General features: G+C 41.7%; 1 pseudogene; it reads left to right on the forward strand.

Moving 5' to 3' along the window:
• The first annotated feature begins 2,649 nt into the window (after positions 1–2,649).
• LOC132240163 (inhibitor of growth protein 1-like) lies at positions 2,650–10,611 on the forward strand (annotated as a pseudogene).
• The last annotated feature ends 245 nt before the right edge of the window (positions 10,612–10,856 follow it).

Here is a 10,856-nt window from a genome sequence, read left to right on the forward strand (position 1 = left end):
CAAATGAGAATGTATAGGTGAGGAGTGCTGGTGAATTCTCTTGGTTTTGACCCTGATGTGCTGCCCAAAAGATGTTTTAATATTTGGGAATATTTAGGATCCATACGTCCAGATTATAGAATTCGTTATCTTTAGAAGTGAGATAGAGCAGAGTCAAAGGCAAAGAGAAACAGGATGAAATATTCAGAGTGAGAGTTGAGCTATTAGCATTTAACAAAATGAGTGGGTCAAACTTTTCTTCAGAGATTAAAAATGGTGACAGAGTAGGAGGATGCTGCATGGACATGCTCCCAGGAACAAGCTGGAATTACAACTGAAATATGGAAAGACTTCCTGAATAGTCAATGGAAAACTCACAGAAGAGAACACTGATACCCAAGGATCAAAGATGGAGACCACATAGACACTGGTAGGAGGGGCGGATGCACAAAAGAGCTGGCCAGGCACCCACAGACAGCAACTGAAGACCTGGAAAGATATCACAGCTGGGGCGGGGTGCCACTGAGAACTCTGTGATCTAATCCCAAAGCTGGGCTCCCCAGCAGAGAACACCAAACTGAGGAGGGTACCCACATAACATCTAGCTATGAAAAGCAGTGGGGTGCTGTCTACCAGGGAGTGGCAGCTGAAAGCTCAAGCACCCTCTTTAAGGGCCAATGCACAAAAATTCCCTGTGGAGCCACCCACCTTGTGCTCTGGCAGAGGGAGGGTGAAGGGGACTGGAACTGTGAGAGCAGAACCCAGGACTGGGGACTCGGGGGATAGAGCTCAGAAGGCAGACACCCCAAGTTTCTTGGGATGAGTCATTCCCTCACACAGCAGAGGACATCTTTCCCATATAGACAGCTGCCTTGCCTGGGGAGGAAGATAGTTGACACACCCTATTGGAAAGCACCTTGCCCTGAGGCCACTTAAGAGCTTAAATTAAGTAACAATTAGCCTCCAGGCAGAAGCAATTGCCCCTGAAAAAACTCACCACACCTGAGGATGATTGCCTGGGGGCAATTCAAGTCAGAACAAAGAAACAGAATTTCCAGGGGATGAGGCCCAGAAATCAGGATTTTAAAAAGATTCCCAGGTGATTCTAATGTGCAGCCAAGGTTGAGAACCACTGCTGTAGAGTATGGAGAAATCAAAAGCAAATGTTCATGGTAAGAAGCAAGAGACTGTATGAACAATGAAACATATACCTTCTTAATGATTAGCTTAGCACCTCATAATGAGGCAATGATTGGTTAGAGTTTGCAGTGGTCAGCAAACTGCGGCTCGACAAACCACCGGCTCGCGAGCCACATGTGGCTCTTTGGCCCCTTCAGTGTGGCTCTTCCACAAAATACCAGCTCTTCCACAAAATACTGACTTCTGCACATGGGCCACGCTGTACGTGCATGCCCACATGTGGTATTTTGTGGAAGAGCCACACTCAAGGGGCCAAAGAGCCACATGTGGCTCACAAGCCACGGGGTTAGACTAACTGATATCCATAATAGGGAAGGATAGAGGGAATAGAAAGCAAGGTCTAGAGTGGTTTTGCTTTGTGTGTAGATATGGGGATCCAGACAAGAGGTTGGGAACAACCAGGAATAGAGGTTCAGGTACAAGTGAATGAAGGGGATCTTGAGACTACAGCTCAGGTGACATCCATTATAATACTGTTCAGAATCTCTTCCAGGAACTCAGGTAAATGTTTTGTCATTGGGGTTGAGTTAAACTTTAAACACATTTGAACTCTATCTTAATCACTTAACAAGGTTACCTTGGGTAAGTCTTCTAGTCTTTTTGTGCCTCCATTTCATTATCTGTTTATTGAAGTAATAATAGAGCCAACTCCATAGGGCTTTTCTGAGGATTATGTGTGATAATAAGTTAAAAGTTTAGCATACACGGTTCTTTTAATTATTCCTAATTCTTCACCCTTTTCCATACCCATATCTTTTCCCATATGACTTGGCAACTCCTCACACCAAAGGCAGTGTTTATTCCCCCTTACCACTGATGTTGGCTTGGTCATGTGGTTTATTTGGCCAATGGAATGTGGGTAGAAATTTCCACATAAGCCTTCAAAGGAACCCCCTATGGGAACTTCTAATTCCTGCCATGAGAATATGCCCCCAGTGACTGCTGCCTCTTTGATCTGGGAGGGTGGGTGGGGGGGTGTTGGTGTCTCAGAATGAACACACCTGTGTCAAATCTGCATAACTCCATGTGTGTTAATAAATGTTTGTTGTACGCCACTGAATTTGGGACTTATTTGTTGAACAGCAATAGGTGACTGTCACAACCCAGTCCTGAGGTATGGCCTGGGAATCCAAATTTCCCAGGTTATGCTCAATAATAGAATTCATGAGCCACTGCAATGCCCTTACTGTTCTAAAGCCATACCACTTTTTTACTGAATTTATTTTATGCTAAATGAAATAAGCCAGTCAGAGAAAGGCAAGAACCATATGATTTCACTTACATGTTAAATCAATTAACAAAATAAACTAACAAACAAAGTGGAGACAGACTCATGTATAGAGAACAGACTGATAGCTGTCAGAGGGGAGGGAGTTAGGGGCTGGGTGAAAAGGATGAAGGGAGTAAGCAAAGAAAAAAAAAAGACACATGGACACAGAAGAGTATGGTGATTGCCAGAAGAAAGGGGTAATGGGGGAGGAAAAAGAAGGTAAAGGGGGGTAAATGGTGATGGAAGGAGCCATACCACTTTTAAAGCACCACCTGAATTTTACTTTTGAAAGGTGCCCATTCAATGCTAGATGACTTTGTGGGAAAATTATCCTATATAATAAAAGGCTAATAGGCAAATCGACCAAACAGTGGAACAACCGGTCACTATGACGCTCACTGACCACCAGGGGGCAGACGCTCAATGCAGGAGCTGCTCCCTGGTGGTCAGTGCACTCCCACAGGGGGAGCACAGCTCAGCCAGTAGCCAGGCTCTCAATTGGCAAGCACAGCAGCAGTGGCGGGAGCTGAGGGACCACCCCCCCACCCCCCCGCAAGTGCATGAATTTCGTGAACTGGGCCTCTAGTATTTTCTTTAAAAGAGGTTTTTGTTTTTATTTTTTTATTTCCTCTCCTATGCTTTTACTCAAAGATTATTTTACCCCCTCTTTCTTGACTGGCCTCTTCTAAATAGATTTCACTGCTTTCCCATCACCTAGATTCCCCTGTATTCTTCAATCCTCGCCTTAAATGTGACTTCTTCACACCCCTGACTTTACTACTCCAGCCCACACTGACCTCCCCTTTCTCTACACATCTGCTGCTCTTGTCATCAGCACTATGTAGTTAAGACTAACTCCATAACGATTTATTGAGTTTCTTTCGTCCTCCTGGCTAAACTGACAGTTCCTCCAGGTAAGGGTTGTCTTTACTCCTGTATCTCCCATGATCTCTAACATAAAGAAAGATAAATAGTTAAGGTTTTCACATCAAGACAATAGATATTACTCTATTGATTGTGTGAATTTTTAAAAGCTAGCTCTGACAAAACTGAATGCTTCATTTACAAGAGAAGTTAAGATTTATTCCTTTGGACAACAGACATGAAAGTGCATCTCAAAACTGCAGACCATCACCTTTCCCGCTCTTTAGTTATGGTGTTCCAACATCCAGTTTTGTGTTCTTATTTGGGGTCATGGTCTGTGAGTTTCACAGAAATATGATAATTATATCCAACTTGGAAAAAGGCTTCTGTTTCAATCTATCCCACCCTCATATATATATATATATATTTTTTGGTTCCTTTCAAAGACACAGAGTTGCATAATCCTTAGTAGGGATTCAACCTGCATTTCAGGAAATAGTGATAAATTATGGCTTGGCCCACAGCTTAAAATGCATGGAGATAAGGAAGCTGAAAGGGTTCCAGCTAATTCTAATTTGTAAACAATTTTTATCTATAAAGCTTTGAATCAGATGAACAGCTACTTATTAAAAATGGCATTCAGTCATCATCTAATTTGCTAACCATGATTTTTAAAATTGTTTTGGAATAAATATTGACCTAGAGTGGAATTTTCCTCCTAATATTGGGATTAATCTAAATGTTTTAAATCTATCTTTCTAATGTCTAGATTGAATTTACATTAATAACTTCTTAAAAGAATATTGAACTATTAGGCAGTATCTCTTAAGGCTAAACATATATGTCCACCCTACAACTCAGCACTTCTAAAACTCCTGGATATATCCAACAGAAATAATTGTACATATCCACCAAAAGACTTGCATAAGAATTCCCACTGAAACTCCAAACTGTAAACAATCCAATGTCTATCAATAATACAATGGATAAATAAATTATAGTATAGTTAAAGTATTATACAGCCATGAAAAAGAGTGCAACAGCAAGGATGAATCTCATAGACATAATTATGGTTTTTTTCAAAAGACCAGACACAAAGGAATAAATTCTGCAGTATCCCATTTATGTAAAGTTCAAGAAGAGGCCAAATTTATATATGAGAGTAGAAGTTAGAATAATCTTTCTTGGGGTGGGGATACGTATTGACTGGGAGGTGGTAGAATGAAGCCTTTTGGGCTGCTAGAAAGTTCCACATCTTAACCTGGATGGTGGTTACATGGCCCTATAAATTATAAAAATTCATCAAGCTATAGGCTATAAGTAGATGCAGTATGTCTATTATATATCAACTAGTGGCCCAGTGCACAAATTTGTGCACAATGAAAGGAAATTAATTAGAAGAAATATTTTTATATCGCTATTCGCCCTTTCTCTATAATAGAAATGTCAACCAAATTCACAATCAACAATGAAAGATCAAAACACACGTGTGCGATTGGCACCAGTGAGAGTTTTATATGTATTGTGCATGCATGAGCCAACTTAGCCTTTTATATACTAGTACAGTGATGGCGAACCTTTTGAGCTCAGCGTGTCAGCATTTTGAAAAACCCTAACTTAACTCTGGTGCCAAGTCACATATAGAAATTTTTTGATATTTGCAACCATAGTAAAACAAAGACATATTTTTGATATTTATTTATATATTTAAATGCCATTTAACAAAGAAAAATCAACCAAAAAAATGAGTTCATGTGTCACCTCTGACACCTGTGTCAAAGGTTCACCATCACTGTACTAGTATATAGAATAAACTTGCTTAATTAGACCTGCTTTCTGATGTAGCTAAACTTTTTCCAGCCCAGTGAAGCACCCCAACTCCTCTTTCAGGTAATTGTCAGCAACACAGCAGTAAATATCAACACGAAGCACATTATTACTGTAGATCACACAGGGAAAATAAAGAGTACAATATTTAGCTGCAGCAGTATTTGACTATATTCTGTGCAGTGAGAAAACCTGAAGTCATTTTCAAGGTCCACCATTTCTTACTTCTTTTCAGTCAGGTCAAGTTTCTAAACTTTTAAATCTCTGTTTTCTGGCTAATGAAAAGAAAATAGGATTCCACCGAGTCTCCCATCTACCAGGTACCTACTCCAGGTCTTCTGTGAGGATCAAATGAGATGAGGCACGGGAAAATGCTTCACAGACATTTGGTTAACGTGTGAAATGTTTCCACCTGGCTATAAAGCAAGTTGTGTCCCTGGGCTGAAGAAATTGCAGGGAGGCTAGTCGTTACTAGGGAAAGGAAGCTGGACATTGCTATATGACATTATTACCCAGACGGACGCTTAGCATATTAGCCTTTTAGATTTATAGATTTTTATGAAAGAAAATCTCACTTGAATTAGGAAAAAATAAATGTTTTAAAAGTCAATATTCACAAGTTACCAAGTTTAGTCTGTCAAGCCTTTAGGTTTCAGCATAGCATGATATTAAGACAGACAGAACTACTCAATGAAGGGTTAACTGACCCTTGTGATAACTGCTGTCTAGTAAATGTTTCAGTTACTTATATACCTAGTCCAAGAGTGCACAAAGATACATTTCAACAAGTACAAGCTGTTTAGCACACTGACTGGCTAAATATCCACCAGTGATTATGTCCTATGCCAACCTGTCTCCAGATTGACAAGATAGTGTTAATGCTGCAGCAAGGGAAACAGAAACAAAGGCCGGTGCTGATGCTGCCTCAACAATGAGGGCCTATTTTCTCCCATGCACCTGAGAACACCAGTGAACTTGGTCATTGTTCAGCAGCAGAAACCTCGGGGTTTCTCTCATCCTTAGTTCTTTGTCATGTGAGCACATTATAGGTGATTCTGCCCTGTGTCTCCTGACAAGAGATTCCTCCAAACCCATAAACTGCGTCATCGTGATTGACCAACCAGAGGTCGTCCTTCCTCGCCCCCACCCTTTTATCCCAAGCTGTTTGCTCTTATTGTTCATTAAAAAAAAAAAAAGAATGGAAGAGAAGGAAAGACAGCAGTCCAAGTCCAGTAACAAGCAGCACAAAAGAGTCATTTGTGGAGGGCAAACATTAACAGCACGAATAGCTGCAGGGGTTTGGGGAAAGCCTGTCTACTTTGGAAAACCAACAAGGAAAAGTTGAGTGCAGACAAATTGCTTGCTCCAAAGAGAATACCACGTGGGAGGGTATGGAAATAACTATGTCCTGGGAGCCTGTTTTACTTTCTGTGGTTTTTCGCCAACATGAAATGCAAGAACAGCCAGGGTGACAGCATAATACACCTTAAAGCCTCAAGTCACCAGACTTGATAATTGTCTTTTTCAAATGGCTTTTCACGCTGTACCTTTCATTTAGTTGAGAAGAAAAAAATGAAACTTTTTGAGAGGTAACACAGACATTTTCTTCAATTATAACTTGAGTCCTAGCATTTTATGAAAATTTATTATCCAAAAGTTTGCCTAGAGGACCCATGACATCCTCACTGAGGTTTTCTAGATTAATGCTTTGGATAAATGCTTCATAACTAGGGTTTAAATAAGAAGGGCTAAATAATATTTAGTTAATTCTCTTATCGTCATTGACACAATATCCTGGATAATAAAGAGATGATTACTTTTACTCTATTGTGTCTAAAATGCTAAATGAGCAAAACTGTCTGGAGACAAAAGTGAACAGCACATGAAATGAGGATATGGTGAAGTGGTCTTTTCAAAGTAGTTTAGGAAAGGAAAGCCTCCCAAAACTACATCTTTTCATTATATTCCTTCAGATAAGCAGTTTTCACAGATAGGTATGAATATCCTTCCTGGCATATTTAAAACAATGCATTCATCTAATCAAGGCAAGGGAACATGGTTTATCTCTGCTGATCCCACTTAGGACTACCATTTCCTTTAGAAAAGTGATTTTACTTTGTTTTATTCTCATTTTCCCCCATCACCATTTATTCCCCTATATTCTTTCCCTCCTCTTTCTTTTTTTAAGTCATTTTTAAAGCTTTATTGTTGAAAGTATTACATATGTCCCATTTCCCCCCCCCATTGACCCCTTATAGCCCACCCCACGCCCCTAGGAAAGTGATTTTGAAACTTTGGCAGAAGTTAGAACAACTGGAGGTGCCCTATTAAACACAGAGACTCCAATGGCCTCATCCCGATACTTTGAGTAAGCAGGTCTGGGTGGGCCTTGGAAATGCATTTCTGTGAAACATCCCAGGTCATTCTGAAGCTCAGAGATTGCTCTCTGAGACTCCATAACTCCATCCCACATTCCTCTGGTGCTGAACTGCAAAGTCTTAGTCCCAATGTCACTGACTTGAACAATTCCGAAGTTAACATGAAAGTTTAAAAACTGCAAGGCACATCAACCTTGTTCCGTTGTTTGTGTCATTAAGCGAAAGATTGTTCAAGAGCGCAAATAGGGACTTGCTTGTCTTGTCATTGAAGGTCACTCCCATAAATCACTTGCCACCCTGCCTGCTGACTGAAGTCAACACCAACATTACCCCAGCTCCCGCTTAGTAACTACCTGATTGAGAAAATGCAAGAAATTCAACTGCATGGGGGTAATGAAAGGGTTTGAGAATTATAAAAAAATAAAAAAGCTAGGAACCGATTTTTTTCAGTGCACTTTGCCTCCAGATTAGAAACATCCCACAATACCCACATGTTTAACAGAAGAAGCAAATGTGAGAAGACACCATTATCTTATTCAGAACATTCCATCTTCCCAGCAAAAATGGGTTTCCAAAATATACCTTAACTTTGTACCAAAGTCCAAGTCCATGACAAATGCTCTTGAGATAAGAATGTGAAACTATGGTCCAGGGAAGATCCCAATTTCAATCAAAGCTTCATCAGGGTATCAATTAAACTGAATGCAGTGGTTTTGTGGGGTTATTTTCCTTCAGCTCTCCTACTTGTCCTGTGCAAATCGTTCCAACAGCCTTCCCCAGTGAAAGGACTTCAGAAACAGGAGCTGTCTTCAGGGGAGGAAGAGTGAAGTGTTGATGTGCTGAGCCCTGGGCACAAAAGCCCACTGACAGATGGGAAGAAAAAAAGGAAAGTGCTGAGAGGATTAGATACAAAAGGGTCTTATAAGCAGTCAAGGCAATAACGCATCCCTCTGTTAAGAGGCCACCAATATTAATAAGGCACAAACAATGTGAGGGGTAAACAAAATGCCCAGGACACATGTGGGCAAACAGGGGAGATAGCGGCCATCTGAACAGCCAGATGCCAGCACTGCCAGCACGTCTGTTGGGCCTCTGGAGGTCGGATTTGAAAAGCCTAAGAGGGTTATGCCGATTTCAACATCCACTCTTATCCCTGGGATCTGGAGGGCAATTATAAAGTCATCTTTCATAGCGGGCTATCCCACAAACATTACTCGGCTGCTATTACGCCTGACAGTTGGGCCAGCTTCTGGTTCAAAAATAGCCCATTTGTCAGTTTCCTCTATTCCCTGCTATTGTGAAAGAGGCAGAATTAGAAGGCATTGCTGGGAGGCCAGCTGAATCACTTTGAAATTGTGGCATTGGTTTGTCAGAGAAAAGAGGGGACTTGGGGGCCCCAGGGGCTAGAAAAGGATAGTGGGCTGTGCTAAAGGAAATGCCTACTTTGGGAAAGCTGTCTGCGGAATTCCCTGAAATGAATTGCACATGGGAGCTACACAAAGACTTCAGAGCTCATTTAGGTTCACGGCCCCCATACCCTTGTCTAGTTCTGCCAGGCCACACCCTCTCTCTCTCTCTTCTCTTACTCTATTTAAAGTGATGGAAAACAAATAAACAAGATAGGAGTTTGCACCAAGGCCCTCAGGAAAAGCACAATAGCCATTGACAAGGGCTCAAGAAACCTTCACAGGTCATGAGCACACCATGTGCCTTTTACTAACGACTTACTCAACAGCCTCTGAATCACTCCCCATAAAGAAAACTCCTTTTAGACTGGGAGAGCCCAGCCCGAAAACGCACAGCTCACCAAACACACAGCCGCCTTTCTAAGAGACAGAACCTCTACACTAAAACATGACAGCAGCAACTGCAAGGGGCTTCCCATCCTTAAAGGAACTATTTGTAATGCCTGCATTTCCTCCTCGAGATACGGAGGCATCTCCAGTCAAGCCTCTGTGTCTGGAACGTGCTCACTGTGGACTCATGAAGATTTGAGTCACGATCAAGGCAGCAGGATGATGAATCAATGAAGCATCCATGATGAGAAAACACTGCAGTGGCAAAAGCCATCATACAAAATCATGTCCGTGCAATTATCATAGGGGCCCAGGGAAAATCCACAATCTATTGATAGATTGAGAATTTACATACAGTTGACTCTTGAACAATGTGGAGATTAGAGGTGCCCACCTCTGGACAATCAAAAAAAACTGTAAAACTTTTGACCCTCAAAAACGTTAACTACAGTCATCCCTCAATATCTGCAGGGGAATGGTTCTAGGACATCCCACAGATAACAAAATCCACAGATGCTCAAGTCCTTTCGATAAAATGGCATAGATCAATGCATATAATTGACCCTCCACATGCATGGATTCCCAATAACAGGACTGAAAATACTGTTTCTGATGTGCTGTCGGTTAAATCCATGGATGCAAAACCTGGGGATATGGAGGGCAAACTGTATATTTATCGAAAAAATAATCTGCATATAAGTGAATCTGCGCAGTTCAAACCCATGTTGTTCAAGAGTCAACCATGTAGAGTAATGACGGTGCCCTGGGACCGGGGCAAGGCTTGTTAGCTGTGTTCCTGCCTCCACCAAGGATGAGCTGATGCCTCCCACCCAGGCCCCCAGGACCCAGCAGCCGCGAGGAATGTGGGAAACAAATCCTGAAGGAACTGGATGAGTATTATGAGAAGTTTAAATGGGAGACGGACAGCAACCAGAAGAGGAGAGCGTGGCACTGCATTCAGAGAGCCCTGATCCGGAGCCAGGAGCTGGGCGACGAGAAGATCCAGATGGTGAGGCAGATGGTGGAGCTGATGGAGATCAGGGCCAGGCAGGTGGACAGTCACGTGGAACTCTTTGAGGCACACCAACAGGTCAATGACACCACTGGCCACAGTGGCAAAGCTGGCCAGGATGACTACAAGAATGAGACAATCACACAGGCAGAAAAACCCAATAACAAGAGATCTCCGAGACAGCGCAACAATTAAAATTGGGAGAATGCAGCCAATAGTCATGGCCATGATGACATCACTTCAGGAACGCCTAAGGAGAAGAAAGCAAGAAGTAAGAGGCTCTAGAGCAGCGGTTCTCTACCTGTGGGTCGAGACCCCTGTGGGGGGTCGAACGACCCTTTCACAGGGGTCACCTAAGACCATCGAAAAACACATAAATAATTACATATTGTTTTTATGATTAATCACTGTGCTTTAATTATTTTCAACTTGTAACAATGAAAATACATCCTGCATATCAGATATTTACATTACGATTCATAACAGTAGCAACATTACAGTTATGAAGTAGCAATGAAAATAATTTTATG

Source organism: Myotis daubentonii, chromosome 8, assembly GCF_963259705.1.
Source record: "Myotis daubentonii chromosome 8, mMyoDau2.1, whole genome shotgun sequence".
Taxonomy (NCBI): Eukaryota; Metazoa; Chordata; class Mammalia; order Chiroptera; family Vespertilionidae; genus Myotis; species Myotis daubentonii.